A 16,374-nucleotide genomic window follows, 5' to 3' on the forward strand; every position below is an offset into this window, starting at 1 on the left:
CCATAGCCAAACATTAGGTGGAGCTTGGAAAATTCTGCAGAGGAAAGGGGGTTAGGCAAGGATTGTAGGAGCAAGAGGGGTCGAGGAACCACAAGGAAATCTACAGAATCAACTAACCTTGACCCATAGGACCTCGGAGAGACTAAACCACCAACCAGAGAGCATGCATGGGGCAGACCTTGACCCTCTGCCCATATGTAACAACTGTGTAGCTTGGTCTTCACGTGGGATTGCTAACAGTGGGAGCAGGGGCTGTCTCTGACTACATTGCCTGTCTCTGGATCCCTTTCCCCTAACTGCGCTGCCTTGTCTAGCCTCAATAGGAGATGTGTGTGCCCAGTCCTACTGCAACTTGATGTGCCAAGGTTGGTTGATATCCATGGGAGGCCTCCTCTTCTTTGAAGAGAAGGGGAGAAAGAGTGGACGGTGGAGGTGAGGTGAGGGAAAAAGGACTGGGAGGAGAGGAGGGAGAGGAAACTGCAGTCTGGGTGTAAAGTAAATAAATAAATTAATAAAAAGTTTCATACCAGAGCTAAATTATCTTGGGCTATTTTTAGTTTGCTTTGAAAGCCATTTGCTGTCCACACCTTTGTCTGACCTTACGACCCAGTGACTTCCAAAATCTGACAATGTATTCGTAGCTGACCATTAGCTTCTACCAATCCAAAACTACCATCAGACAGCATCAGCAAGCTGTAGCAGACATTGCCCTGCTTGCTGTAACACACCTGTGGTCCCCACCAATGCATTCTGTAAACACCTTGATTCTTTGATTTATGACTTTCTTTGCTCTGTAAGTAATAAAACATCATCATGTTAAGAAAGAGAGATAGGAAGAAAAGGAAGGAAGGAAGGAAGGAAGGAAGGAAGGGAGGGAGGGAGGGAGGGAGGGAGGGAGGGAGGGAGGGAAGGAAGGAAGGAAGGAAGGAAGGAAGGAAGGAAGGAAGGAAGGAAGCCTGCTCCCTAAGGACAGGGACCTCCTTGGGGGCCCCATCTGCCTTTTCACCTTTGTGTTTACCATATGACTCAGGGTGTCAAGGTTAGACCAATCAATGTCTTTCCTAGCAGCAGCTAGCAAAGGTGACTCATGAGTGACCTGTTATGCGGATACAATGTAAGTGCAACTCTTTGCTTTCCAAACATCTTTAAATAAAGATTTATTCACACAGATGTGGAAAGAATCACAGAAGGACTGGGCAGTTTCTGGCAATCTGTGCTAAGACAAAGAATGCTTTGTGACTAGGTGACACTCTGAAGCTGCAGCAGTGCCACACAATCACCCCTGTGAAAGCCACTGAGGGATTTGAGGTAGAGTCAGACAACTGCCACCACTAGTCTAACTGCAGGATCAAAAGGTCACTATTAACTGGAGGGCTTGAACATACCTTTTTTCTTTATAAAGTGTACAGCCTTAGATACTTTGTTACAGCAACAGAGAATACAACTGGCCTGTTCCTCCTTTCTGCCATTATTTTAAAAATCAAAATCACTTTTGAGTTGACACGGAAAAAACTACGTATAAGGTCTGGTTTTTAACATTAAGAGCCTGCTGTACCTATTTAATGTCTTTGATATCAATGCTTCTGATCTCTAAGCACTTCCGAATTTTGTAACGGTGAGTGTACATGGTGAGTGATGTTATTGTGCCGTTCAGATGCCCGCCTCTGGTGATAAGCTTAGTTGGGCACAGTTGGTCATGTTGCTGCCTCTGGCCTTGCTATATAGGTTGAGATCAGGCCGGTTCAGAGTTAGCTGGGGGCCCCTGCCATACCTCACAAGAGTCCCGGAGTGGACAAGGAATGACCCTCAATCCACACTCAGCTGCCTCCCACCCTTATTCCAAACTCAGTGTGGCTTTGTTAAATAGATGGTCACAGTCACCAGGACAGGCCACCTCTGCTGTAGACTGAATGCTTCCCCTTGGTTTACCTGCTGAAGCCCCAAGCCTCTTTCTCCCCAGGACCCACTTGGATATAGGAGGTCTCTCACCTAAGATAAAAATTAGATTTCCCTCTTCACTGTGCTTCTGGCTTTGAACTTGGAGCTGTTTCTGAGCTATCCCGGAATGGCACAGTCTCTTGTCATGCTGGGCAGGGCTCCCAGTCACAGTACCCCGAGACCAGTGCAGGAGCCATGATCCTCTCTGCAGCATGTACGTATGCTGTGCTGTGAGCTAGGATGCTCAATGGGTGAGGTGCGCTGGTGAATTCTCAGCATCGACATTTCCATCAGTCTGTGAGTCACTCAGGAGGGAACCCACTGTAAATCATCTTATTGAGAGACAGAAGGTTCTGAATTAAAATGAGATGGTGAGTGTGGACCGTCATCCCATCCAAGTGGTCCTTATAAGAAGAAAGCAAAATACCAGCATCACCAGGAAAGACCCTGGGAGGGCAGCAGTACAGAGTCTTTAGAAGAAACCAACTTGCCACACCTTGTACTTGGACTCCAGTCTCTGGGATCACAATAAACTCCTCCTACGGCTGGAGCTGCACCTTCCTTCCCTGGTAGAGCCCAGCAGACTCACTCTCTAGGCCTGTGTCCTCAGAGTCACAGCTCTGGGGATTGGCATGGAGACCACAGGAGTGGGCTGGCTGGAGGAATGGTGTTCTCAGTGGGTAAGAGCACTTAGCCTCCTGCTCTTCAGGAGGACCTGAGCTTGGTGCCCAGCACCCACATAGCAGCTTACAATGGTGAGACTCCAGCTTCAGGGTATCTTATGTCTTCTTATGGTGTCTGTGGGCATTGCACACACATGGTACACAGCTATACATGAAGGCAAAACACTCATATACATGAAATAAAAAGAAACACATCTTCTTTTTTTGTTAAAAGGTTTTAAGAAAAGAAACACTTTAGAAGAACAAGTATCAGCCTAAACGTTTATTTCACACATGGGATTGTAAAGTATCCACTGGCTCCTATAGGTGGGCAGATACATGGCTGAACTATAACTGTTCTCTGAGTATACATGCTGGACAAATTACCATGGAAAAATGAAGGATTGCGGAGAAGCACAACAAGGAAACAACCCTCCCAGCCCCCCTTAAAAGTTGTCTTTCCTCATGGCTTTCCTCAGTTCCTCTCCCCTCCCCTCCCCTCCCTTCCCCTCCCTCTCACCTTCCCTCCCTCCTCCTTGGCTCTTCTTTCTAACCTATGTGTTTTTCCCATATATTTACAGAAACATCATTTTGGCAAACTGCCTTTCCCCTTAACTCTGAAATATGAAGGTGTTCCCTGCATTATTAAAGGTTCCTCTCAAGCAGTTTTTCAATGGCTGCCTTCCAGACTCTTCCATATCTGCAGGTGGCTGCAATCTGCCCCACTTGGGCATGAACTTGGTTCTATTTTTAGCTAATATAAACACGCCCCAATAAACACCCTCCTGAATGCATCTTTGTACACATCTCAGGCAGCTTCCTGGGGCGGGCTTCCTGGAAGTGGATTACTAGTTAGGGGTTACTGACATTCTGAAAGAGGAAGCATTAAAGCTTTCTAGTCATTATGGTGTTTTGCCGGGCGAGGGTGTAACTATTTCCCAGTGTCTGTGACATAATATAAAATGTTTTCCCAAGATAAAGGGAACAGGAAGAGAAACTTGGACCATCCACACCCACAGTCAGCACAAGAAAGGGGCTCCCAATCACTGACTGAAATGAAGGCGCCTTTTAAGTAAGAACACCAGGAAGGGGACAGAAGAGGACAGGAGTTGATGGGACAGAAAGGAAGGGCTGTTTTATGGATGTGGGGTGAGGAGCCTTTTTGTAGATGGAAAGGGAGCAGTCTGCATGTCTGCTATTTGGCTCTGCTAGCTGGAAAGACCATGGGCTCATATTTTACCCACAACGCTCTGGGGCAGGATCCACGTGTCCTGGTCTCTGGCCCAGCCCCAGGATCTGAGCCTCTCATACCATCACGGTGGCTGTTCTGCCTTCTTACTCACAAGCATGACAAGGCTCTGGAACGGCAAGCTGGAGAGTGAGGACTGCCTATGTCTGCGGAGGTTGAGCCAGAGAAGCCCAGCCTCTCTAGTGGGGACGTGTGATGGCCACCGTGCCCACCTGGCATTTGCTCATCTGGGTTGCAAACACTCAAGGCTCCGTTAACTCCACTACTGTGGGGACAGCTATGTGACAGCCAGAGGAGGGTGAACTTACTAGACATATCATGTAGACAATGCAGGAGAGAAACAAAACACCCCTCAGGATACTCCTGGAGAGACGTCCAGGGAGGGTGATGACGTGTGGGCCCGGGATCCAATCCTTCCTCCTTGCTGTAGCCTGACCTTGGGTCTGTGCCTCTGTCTCCTCCCTCCTTGTTCTTAGGTTGAGCTAAGGAGAGGCCTTCACACCCTCAAGGGAAGAAGCCAGCAAACCCAGCTCCCCTTACTTAGATGCATGCCTTGTTTTTGGATAAAAGCCCAAGTGCCAAACCAGGTCCTTTCAGTGGCCAGAGAGCAATCCTGACCTGCTCCGGCCACCACCAAAAACAGAGCAGGAGGCCCCAGCCCCTCCACTCTCACCTGCTGGAGCTACAGAGCCCAGCTCCCAAAGCCCTGGGCCCTGCTGGTGCCAATCTAGTCAGGCTATTTCTACAGCAAATGGTGCCCACTGTGTAGACTGGTGCAGATGGCATTTGAAAAGAAACATGAGCCTCATTTGTGTCCATTACCTGGATCAGAGCACACAGAAGCCAGCCTTGCCCATTCTGCCATGTCTAAGAATGGTCACAGCTACCCCACAGGTGATTGGATGAAAGTCTCTAGGCTTCTTCCCATTTTCCATGGAGTGTGACACAGAGGACTGATTTGGACCTCACTAGTTAGCAGCAGGGCAAGGCTGTCCTTCTATCAAACATCCTCCAGCCACCACCCCTTCCCTCCACATGATGAGAACCGGCTTCATGCACATCTGCCAGGCAAAAGAGAGACAGCCAAACTCCCAAGGCTACCTCCAGGCACAGACACTACGTCTGTAAACCCTTGCTAGAAAATAACTCCCTTGGAGCCTCAGACACCTTTCACCGGGGTGAGTGGCTCAGGCTAGCCCACAGAGTTTTCATTCTGTACAGGATGGAGGCAAAAAAAAAAAAAAAAAAAAAAAAAAAAAAAAAAAAAAAAGCTAGCGTCTAGCCAGAGCAGTCAGTGGGCTTCAGGGATTTTCATCAGTCAGCTTCCAGCTTCCTAGTCCTTGTTGAGCAAGTTCCATGCATAGTGTGTTGATTTCTCAAGTTCCTGAGCCCCATCCCCTTACCTTAAAAAAGCCCCTTGAAGTGTTGACCTCAATGCGATGACAATGAGATGAATCTGATACAGTGAAAAGACACTGCAGTGTGAACGACTGATACGATGGCCACACACTCATATTGTGAGACTTTGAGAGACACTGCCCAGGGCCCCCAGAACTCCAGCCAAGCAGGGGAGTCAGGAAATCAGTCCAAACTGTAGATTTCACACCCCCATTGCAGGTTCCCTCTCTCTGCACAGGATATCCAGGGACGAGGCTACACACACACACACACACACACACACACACACACACACACACGGGTTTGCAATTCCCAAACGAGGCTGCCATCAGAACTGGCATGTGCACACGGGTGCAAGCCACTCACCTGTCTCCTCGACTGCTGTCAGTCCACACTCCGAGGGTGGCAGACCCTGCAGGAAGACAAAACCAGAAAAGCACATCAGGGAGCTTGGCAGCCAGGGGTTCAGACTTCATTGCAAACTTAAGAATTTATTTTATGAATGTTTATGATTGTCTTAGCTAGGGCTTCTATTACTGTATAAAACATCATAACCAAATGCAACTTGGGGAGGAAAGGGTTTCTTTCAGCTCACAGCTCTTAGGTCACACTTGATCACTGAAGGTAGTCAGAGCAGGAAGTCGAGGTAGGAACCTGGAGGCAGGAAGTAAAGCAGAGGCCATGGAGGGGCGCTGCTGACTGGCTTGTTTCTCATGACTTTCTCAGCCTGCTTATGCAGCCCTGACCCCCTTGCCTAGGGGGTAGAACCACCCAGAGTGGGCTGGGACATCTATATCAATCACTAATCAATAAAACACAAATCTGACAGAGGTATTTTCCTCCACTGAAGTTCCTTTTTGCAGATGACTCTAGTCTGTGCCAAGTTGGGAAATAACCAACCAGGACAATGATGTAGTTATGGGGATCACACGGGCTACTGTCCCCAGTTAGAGGTCAGAAGACAGCTTGAAGGAGCTGGCTCTTTCATTTGACCATGTGGTTGGGGAGAGAGATCTAGCTAGGTCTGGCAACTCAGATTTCAGGATGCAGAGGGCTGGACCTGTTCCTTGGGAGGTGAAGGATGGGAAGGGCCAGTGACCTGATGCATGTAGCCTACTCTGAGGGCCAAGGGACTGAGCAAATCAGGGTCCTGGGGCCACCATGTCATTTAGGGAGAGCTGATTAGAGGAGCTGTTGGCACAGATGTAGGCAGGAGGCCACTCAACAGCACAGGTTGGGGACTCCTTTTCTAGTGGCACTGGTTTAGATGGGGTGGGAGGAGGGTTCCACACTGAGGCCCAGGGGAGGACACCTGTTGTCACACAAGCATCAGGTCTCAGGTGATCCCCAGAGAAGGAGTAGACTGTAGACTATAGTGTCTCTCTACCCATACCCTTACTGTAATCTTTTAGAGCTTTCCATTAGCCAGACCTAGCAGGAAGATGAACAGGACCAGAGTCTGTAAAGCAGTCAGCTTGGGACACTTCTGGGCACATGACAAGGCTGAGGGAGGGCACGGAGCAGACGCTGAGAGGCAAATACCAGACATCTGTCCTTGTGCCCCCGGCCCCCTGCATCCCTGCTCCACACAGAGCCTACTCTCTCCACACCTTTCAGGGAACAAGCACAGAGTAGCCAGACCCTACAGTCCCCGAAGCTGGGTTCTGCCCTGTAACTGTGTATCACCGCTGGGCACTTTGTCCCTCTTGGTTCTGCTCGGTGGCCTCAGCCTGCATCGCTGGATCTGTTCTTCACTCCCCTCACTCAGAGTCTGCCCTTCAATCTTCCTTGCTACCTCACTGCCTGCCTGTTCTCTGCCATGGCACCCATTCTTGTTCCTTTCAGACCCGAGCCAGGCTGTCCCTGTCCTGGAAAAGCATCCTGGCCTGGATTCACAGAGAACTAGATGTAGAGTCATGGGAACGCAAGGCTTCTGGTGGGTAGGGCACTCACGGGCCAGAGCAGGAGGTCCAAACACCCTTCTTAGACCTCTTCTGAGCAAAAGGCGAGTAGACAACCAGTGACCACCTGTCTCTAGAACCCAACACCAGAGGAAAACCTGTTGTTTCCCAAGCACTACACAGCTTACACAGCTGGGGAAACTGAGGACAAGGGCAAGGATTGCAGTGGCCAGAAATGGCAGAGCCAAGGGTCTGTTTACCTGCAGGCTGTCCCTCCCTGCTGGCTGCGGCCACGGGGGCAGGTGGAGGTGGGGACTGACTTTCATTGTTTCAAAGCAAAGCTGCCACTCAACTGCTAGGCTGAGCCTCAGGCAAATACTGCTGATCTCTTAATACAGAGTGGGGAGTTCCAGCAGAGCTGTGGAGTGTGTGTAGATAGGGAAAGTTAGCCCTGTGGCAACAGAGACACAGCATAGTTAGCAGGCAGCGGGTGGTGCCAAGCCTGTCTTGCGCAGGGGGTGGCAGGAGGGATCCTTCCGTGTGGTGCCCAGCTGAGATCTACACACAGAAGTGCTATACAGATGCATCACAAATCCTGACACTTGCTCTCTACAGGCAGACTAGAGGTTCATGGGGGACAGTGTGAGGGCTCTGATACATGAAGATCACGTATGTTGATCTGATGGGGTCACTGCTATGCCCATCAACTTAGGCATTCATCATTTCTGTGTTAAGAACATTCATCATCATCTCTGACAGATCAAAATACATACTATGTGGTTGGCAGCTAGCTCTCTGTAGGCACTGGGAGATGCTCCTGCCCACTGGTACCCTGTGCCCATGAAGACCCTGTCTCCTTCTCCCACCCTCCCTAGACTATGGTAAATACTGTCCCATTCTATTCAACATTTTAAAAAAAATCATGTTGTTTTGTTTTGTATTTTTTCTTTTTCTTTTTTTAAAGATTTATTTATTATTATATCTAAGTACACTGTAGCTGTCTTCAGATGCACCAGAAGAGGGCGTCAGATCTCATTGCGGATAGTTGTGAGCCACCATGTGGTTGCTGGGATTTGAACTCGGGACCTTCAGAAGAGCAGTCGGTGCTCTTAACCACTGAGCCATCTCTCCAGCCCTGGATCAACTTTTAAAAGCTAAGAACAAACAGTATCTGTCTCCCTGCGCGTGATTTATTTCACTCAGCCTAATGTTCTCCTGTTGCATCCACGTCACCACCAGTGGTGGGAAGCTCACTCTTTTTTATGGCTGAGTAATATTCTATCCACGTGTTCCTTTTTTAAGCCACTCCTATAGCCAGCAGAAAGCGTGGAACTGGCTGCTCGTCCTGCCTAGTACCCTTTCTAGGAAGCCCCACTGGCTTCATTTCTACCCGAGGTCCTGAGCTCATGGGGATGCTAAGAGTGTTGTCCCCAGGCTGAAGGCAGCCAGTTCTGGTCTCCGTGGTGCCCCATCCCCCCCAGCAAGGACTGAGATGAAAGATTGATGAATTGTCTGCCTTGGCTGGTGAATTTTTCATTATGAAGGAAAGGAGACCCTGTCCCTAGGCCCAGGAGGGCAGTTCTTGGGTGTCATCTCAGCTAAGGTTTTGTCCTTGCCAACCATGACTACGAACCTGTAACCACATTGTCCTGTCCATGAAGAGTGAATGACAAAGGCTTAGAGGGAGCTGCTCCCCCTCCTTCTAGCATGGAAGATTCTGGAATGACCCAGGGAATGACCCGAGGAAGGAAGGAAGGGAGTTAGGTTCCAGCATGGGGTAGTAGGAATGGAGCCAGAGGTTGTCACAACTGTCAGTCAGCTCATACCCTACATCCTTCTGAACTGCAGGTGAACCCTGATCAGCCCGATCCTCTTACAGTCAACCAGCTGAGGGGGCCAGCAGCCTTAGAGCACAGTTGCAGCTCAGGCCCTGACCCCAGCCTTGACCCAGCTGAATCAGTGCTGTGGAGAAGCAAGGCCGCTGTAGTGTCAGCTAGAATGCAGTGGACCAACATCACAAGTCACCAGGAAGAGAGAACTGGGCAAGGCTGGGGGGCCTGGCACCATCCTTCACTGGCCTTGTTCCTAAGTGAGCTCCCTCTCTCCAGGCACGGGCTTCGCCTCTGTGCACTGGGGCAGACATGCTGCTTCTAAGTCTGGGCTGGGGGCTGGCAGACCAGGGCTGCATGGAAGGCATTCATGAGTTTCTGTAGCAACTACAGGGGATCGCACAGGGGCTGAACAAGAAGCTTGTAAGGAAAAGCAGGGCAAAGACAAAAACTGCTGGAGTATAACCACCTTGGATTCCTGGGTAGGTGAGGTAGAAAGGCTGTGTGCTGCCAATCAGGAGGCTTCCTGGAAGAGGGGTCTGGGGATACACCCTCTACAAGTCCACAGGGACTCATCTTGGGGGAACTATGAGGTCCCCTCTGGGCAGACAGAGAAGCAATGAGGTTCCAGCATGCTCCTGGCTTTCTTCTGGGTGGTCCATCGAATCATGGGGCATTCATTGGCTCACGTTCACTGGATCCTCAGCAGGACTCTCGCCTTCCTCAGGATTGTTTCAGCCCATGTGAGTCCCATCTCTCCACATGCTAGTAGCACCCAAGACCCAGCCCTCGTACCCCCAACAGTCTGTTTCCAGGAGCCCTGGGTTCTCATCTCAGGGCTGCCCTCTGATTTTATTAGGATTCTGGGAAGATGGTACCCTGCCTCAAGTGTTCCTGTTGGCAAGCTGGGGTTTGGGCTACATTCAAGCTGCCAGGATGAGCTTTGGGGGATGCTAATCTTTAGCACTCTCTAAGTCTGACGCCACAAGTGGAAGTTTCCAAAGGACTGTCTGGTGCTGGGCGTCTGAGCCCCTTTTGTTGATTTTATGAGACAAGCCCTGGACATCAGCCTTGCTTAGACCGGCTCAGCCTTTCCCGTCCCTATTGATCTCAGGATCTCTCCTGGAGTCACCTAGCATTCCTCAGGATGCGCTCAGAGGAGCGGCGGGCGGCTCCACTGATGTCTCAGGCACCTTGCCCATTCTGCCAATAAGAATCTGGGGTGTGGAATTTCACCTCCCTGGGTAACCTCTTCACAATGTTCCTGTTTCATTTCTGGCCAAGATGTGAGGATTTCCCCTCCCTGATCCCAACTCTCTCCATCCCTCAAATCGTTGCATTGCATTAGCACATATGTTTTCTCTACAGAGCAGGCCACATGCTCCCACTTCTGGCCGGGAGGTAGGGGCGAGGACACTACTTCAATATGATTAGAATGTGTGTGTAGGGCTATGGTGAATGCTGAGCTCTAGGTAGCTCACGGGGCTCTCCTGGCCTCGCATGTCAGACATCAGCCCTGACTGGATGGATGGCGAATGAACTGAGATATGCCACAACTGTTATGTTATATGAGATATGCCACAACTGTTAGCCTTTGCCCATCTGCCCCACCTTCCCTAGCTGGTTTGTTTTAACTGAGGTAGGGACTAAGCAGGGACAACCCTCCTCACCGCTGGCACCTGACAGGAGCCAAGGCCCAGGAGAAAGTGGGCCTCTTTGTGTCTGACCAGAGCCGGTGAGTGGCAGCCCTCAGACCCCAAATACCCTTTTGAAATCCGAGCCCATCACGAGACATTTTTTTTTCAGATAAGGAACACAATTGATTCTAGCTTTACTGCTTCAGAGGAGGGTGAAAGGACATGCAGGGGTGCTGGAGGCCAGCCCAGCCTAGGCCTGGGGCTTCTGCTTTTTTCAGACTTTTGTTATCAGAGGAGGAAGGGTCTGCATGGGTCACTGGGCAGTAGCAGGGCTGAGCAAGACATCACTCTCTGTTTAGAGTTAGCCATACCATGAGGCATTCAGAAGGCCAAATCTGGGGACCTGATACTCTCATGAGCTTTGGGGATTAGGGTTGTTATGGCCAGGGTCAAGGTCTTTGGGAGAAAGGGCTACACCTGACACCCTCAAGGCTTGGGTTCCGCTTTCTGTATTGGTTTTCCTCAGAGTTCAGGGCCTGATGCACACCGACCAGGTAGAGTTACCGAATCCATTCCACGTCCCGACCTCAGGTTCCTGGAGGTCTCAGTGGGGCCAGCTCAAGGGTATCCACAGGGGTCTAAAGACATGGTTAGGGTGGTGCTAAGGGCTCCCCCTAGGAGTGGCCCATGTCACCCAGGGACCTCTAGTGGTGACCCATCTCCACTAGATGACAGGTGGTTCATGGCAGGAATGTAAAAGAGAACGTGTTAGCTCAGTGGGCAGTGCACTTGCCAGCTCCTTGGAGAGACTTCTGAAGTAGGGAGTATGGCCTAACCATACAGGACTCACTGTCCACCCAGAATTTAAGCCTTCTTCAATCATTTGTTTTTCAGTCAGGGCCTCTAACCCACTTGTAGCAGAGTAATCTTTAACTCTTGATCTTTCTGCCCCTACCTCCCAAACTGGGATTAGAGGCCCAGCTTCAAATTTCTTAATTGCTGTTTTCTATTTATGATTGCTGCTCTGTCCATTTATGGAAGCAATTTCATTAAAATAAAATTGTTTTGGTAATAGTGATGATGATGACGACAACAATGAGATAAGCTCATCCAGGCAGGAGTTTCAGTGCTGGCACTCTGAATGGCAGCTAGAGAGGGAGGGATGTAAAGACTGGGCTCCAGGAGTCTGCCACAGCTTACACTGGTACACTAAATGCCCATGCTGGCGTCAGGACCCTTGACAGACACAGCAGCAGTGTTCACAGTAAGAGCTGGGACAAAGCCCTCAGGGGTGGTGATTGCACCCTTCTTTGTGAGGCCAAGAGCAGAGCCCTCTGTCACTGCAACCCCTCAGAACAGAGGAAATGAAGGCTTCTGGCCCTGTGCCACCGGGTCCTGCACGCTCCAAGGAAATGAGCCTGCTCATCTCCCAGGAAGCCATTCACAGAGTCAGCACTCGGTGACAACCACAAAAGGGCATGGCTGAATACATGGATGGAAGACAGATAAACAACAGAGAGAAGAGGGGGCAGGTGGGTGGATAGATGAATGGGTGGATAGATGGATGGGAGATATAAAGACAGTGAAAGAGACAGATGGGTAAATGAACAGGTGGATGAGTGCATAGATGAATGGATGGGAAGATGAATAATGGATAGATGGATAATGGATGGATGAATGGATGAACGAGTGGATGGATGAATGGATGGGTGGTGGATGAATAAGTGGATGGATGGACAAGTGAATGGATGAGTGGTTGGAAAGATGAATAGATGGATGGATGAGTGGATGGATAGATGACACATGATAGATGGATGAGTGGATGGGAGGATCAACAGGTAATGGATGGATGATTAAATTAGGATGGATGGTAGATGGAGACAGTTAGAGAGAGAAGGGGATGGATAGATGATGGATGGATGAATGGATCTATGAACGAACAATCACATCTCTGATCACTTAGGACCACCTGCCCCACGTCACCTATCCACCAATGTTTTCCACTCTATACAGAACTAGAAGGAAGTTCTCTGAGGCCAGAGAATTTGTGGTGACATTTCTGATCCCATAGCAGACAGGCAGACACAGCATCTTCCCATGCCCCATTCACTAGGGAGCCATGCGGCCAGGATGGATGTTGTAGCCTGAGAGCCCAAAGCTTTGGTTTTTCCTTTTGCTTCATTTGATTCCCATTCTCTGACCTAGCGATGAGCCTCAGTTTCCCCATGTCTAATAAAGGAGAGTGGGTCAAATAAATTTCACTATCTCAGTGTTGTGTGGCTTAGAAATGCCAACCCTACCCTGGCAATTATGCTGAACCAGAAGACTGGCTGCTGTATGCAGAGAGCCTCCTTTTGCAGGGGTATGCAAAGGCCCTGGAGACAGCCCAGCTTGGGCTCCAGCTGGCTCTGCTTTTGGACCCAGTTCCTATAAAGGGAAAGAGGCAGGGAGAGCAGTGAAGCCAGATGCTTGGACCCTAGCTGCAGCATCTCCTTACTGTATACACCAGAGTGGAGTTGACAGACAGAATGAGAGCACAAGGCAGAGGCAGCAGGGGGGGAGCCTGGAGCCCGGGCTCTGGATCAGTCAAGTCTAGGTTCCAGTTCAGCTCCAACCCTTGCTGGCTGTGGGCACTGTTTCTCCAAGTCTCGTAGGTTCCAAAAGGTGAAGCTTTGCTTTTGTGACAACCTACAAGGTTGTGACAGGATCATTACATATGTCCTGTCTGTTATCTGCAGTGTGGGAGGCTTTAATTCTTAGGATTCTCCCCAGGGTGCAGCTGGGGCGAGTATCTTTTCAGCTGTGAAGTGTTTGTTGAGTTCCTCCAATGTGCTGGGCCCACTTTGTACTCTGGGGACACAGTGGTGTTACGTGGCTCCAGAGTCTGGCCTTACAGAGCTTCCTTGTGCTCCAGTGCCCATTTAGCAAACAGTCACTCAAATAAGTGAGAGAGATCACCCGGCATAGGTCATATAAGGGGAATGTGCAATAGAAACTGCATTGGGGACCCTCTTTTTTGGGGGGCATTAACATCAGGGGAGTGACAAAGTGGGACTCAAGGATGGACAGATGGAGCAGGAAAAGGTGTTGGGGCTAAGATGAATGGATATGGGGACAGGGCCAGGCTTGTCACGTGCAAAGGCCCTGGGGCAGATGGTGTACATGCAGTATATTGGAAGCCTTATGTGACCATCATGGGTTAGAGCCAAGAATGAGGGGGCATGTGGTGTCTTTGAAGAATAGAGATGTGGGCAGGGACCTGTATCCAGGACTTCACGGGATGGGCCTTGGGCTTTTTCCTGAGAAAGATGGGGATCCATGAGAGGGAGGAAGGTAGAAAAGGAGAGCCCAGCTACAGCAGCATGGAAGAGAATGGACACAGGAAACCAGGGTGAAGTGACCGTGCCACTGGACAGCAGGACATAACTCCCAAAGGAGAACAGGAGTGACTGTCACCCTGGGGACCTGGAAGGCATCTGGAACCTACCCTAGTCCTAGGTCTAAAGCTCCAATGAAGCTCTCAGACCGTGACAGCTGTGGAGGGGACATTCATGGAACAAGAGGCTAGCACTGACAGTGCTGGGCACAGACGACACGCTGCACCCTCCCTTCGTGGCCTTTGTGAAGGCACTAAGCCATCTCAGTAACATTCAAAATGTGAAAATCCCAACTCACTCTTTTATGATACTCCACATCCCCAACCAGGGTATTATATAGCACAGGCTGGCCTCAGATACACTATGTCATAGAGAATGGCCCTGACCACCTGGTCTTCCTGCTTCTCCCTCCCAAGTGCTGGGATTATAGGTGTGCATCCACACAGCTGGCCTAACTCCCTTTAGAAACACAAAACTATTTAAAGCCTGTATGGTGGTGTAAGCAGCCAGTCTTGTCTATAATAGTTTCCAGTAGGCTAGACAGAGCTATTGAGTGAAACCCTCATCACAAAACCAAAAGAAAAGCAACCAAACCAAAACAACAGAACAGAAGCCATGGAAACTCTCCTGGTACCGTGAGCCCTCAGATTTAAGGAAGCACTGCCCTCTGAAGTTACTGCGAACAGAAGATGAGAGTTTGGACCGCTGTTCTCAGGGAAACACAGGCCCCTTTGATGCCACTGAAGAAACATTAACTCTCACCTTTTGCTGTTTGAATGCATATTATTTACTGGTGTTGAAGTTTGTCTCCATGTCCTGCTGTTGAGGACTAGTGAAACTTTTGGGAGCTGGAGTCAGGTGAAGAAAAGCCAGGCCATTGCAGATGTGCCCTGGAAGGAAGCTTTGGGTCTCATCCTCACATCTCTTTGATGGTTGTGAGGTGAACAGCCCTCTTTTGTCCTTTAGCCCCTCCCCTGCCTCCATGATGTATTGAGCTACCACTGGCATAAAGCAGTCAGGCACTGAAGTTTCTGAGGCTGTGAACTTAAGCAAGACTTTCATTGTTTTGTTTTGTTGATTTTTTTTTTTGAGATCTTTATGCAGCCTGGGCTGGCCTGGATCTCATTATGTAGGCCAGGATGGCCTTGAACTCACAGGTTTCTGTCTGCCTCTGCCTCCCTGGTGCTGGAATTATAAAAGTGTGCAACCACACTCAGCCAAAATTTGAGTTTTGTTTCTTTCTTTTTTTTTTTTGTCAATTTTTTAATTTGTGTGTATGAGTGTATGGACAGTGTGCACATGAGTGCAGTGCCCACAGAGGCCAGGAGAGGGCGCCAGACCTCCCAGCTCTGGAGTTACAGGAGGCTCTGAGCTATGCAGTGTAGGTGCTGGGAGCCAAACTCAGGTCTTTTGCAAGGGCAGCAAGCACTCCTAACTACTAAGCCATCTCTCCAATTTAAAGTAACACTCTGTAGTAGTTATTTTTCTGTTGCTGTGTCAAAATGCCATGGCCCAAACAGCTCAAGGAACGGTTTGTTTTGACTTACAAGTTCCAGTGGTCCAGCTGCCAATGATGGGAGGTAAGGCAGGGTGGCAGGAGCAGGAAGCTGAGAACTCACAACTCAACTGCACACAGGAAGCCCAGAGCTCAAACTGGGACAAGGCTATAAACTCAAAGCCCTCCCTGCATAGTGTTCTTCCAGGAAGGCTCCTCTCCTAAAACTTGTCACCTCTCCTGATGGCTCCTCCAACCAGGGACCAAGTGTTCAAACACATGAACCTCTCAGGAACACTCTTCATTCAGACCACCACACCTTTCTGGATTGTATCAAGACATTTTATTATCACAGGCATAGGGAATGTACACAAGGGCCTTGCGCTCATAGCAGCAAGAACAGTGACAGCTGTATGAACACGGCCCACCTCCCACATACCCTTTCTGTTTGCCTGAGCCACGGAACAGCAGCCACCCCATCCATCACCATGAAGCAGAGAATGAGTAAATGGTAGCCTAGGGTAGACCACCGGAAGCACACTTATTCACGGCGTGAGAGCTGACGCTGGGGACCAAGGTGTGGCCCCGTTCAGCTTCAGGTGGGAGCACACTTGTCTGCTGACTTTCTTCTGCCTGCGCCCACGAACAGCCAGGGAAGCCCTGTGCTACTGGCCCGAGGTTGCAAAGCACGCACATCAAGTGGGTGAGTTTACAAATTCAGATATCGTGAAGCCTAGCTGACTGTCTTAACAGACATGGGTAGACATGCCCCTTTTTCATAGTGGGCTTTTCCCTGAGGTACCTACGGTTCAAGGCCGAGATTGCTCCAAGTGTTCTGTGGCTGTCTTTGAGCTCATAGGACATCCTGCTCCCATCATGTCATGTCAC

At 49.8% G+C, this 16,374-nt stretch overlaps 1 protein-coding gene across 13 annotated transcripts in view; it reads right to left on the reverse strand.

Annotated features, from left to right (window-relative positions):
* Atp2b2 (ATPase, Ca++ transporting, plasma membrane 2) overlaps positions 1-16,374 on the reverse strand; it is a 298,783-nt gene that overhangs the window by 231,098 nt on the left and 51,311 nt on the right. For all 13 annotated transcript variants that reach the window (XR_868849.2, XR_868850.2, XR_001785094.2 and 10 more), the window contains exon 2: positions 5,614-5,659. The gene's annotated coding sequence lies outside the window, so the exon portion shown is untranslated. The remainder of the gene's footprint in view (positions 1-5,613; positions 5,660-16,374) is intronic.

Source organism: Mus musculus, chromosome 6 (genome assembly GCF_000001635.26).
Source record: "Mus musculus strain C57BL/6J chromosome 6, GRCm38.p6 C57BL/6J".
NCBI lineage: Eukaryota > Metazoa > Chordata > Mammalia > Rodentia > Muridae > Mus > Mus musculus.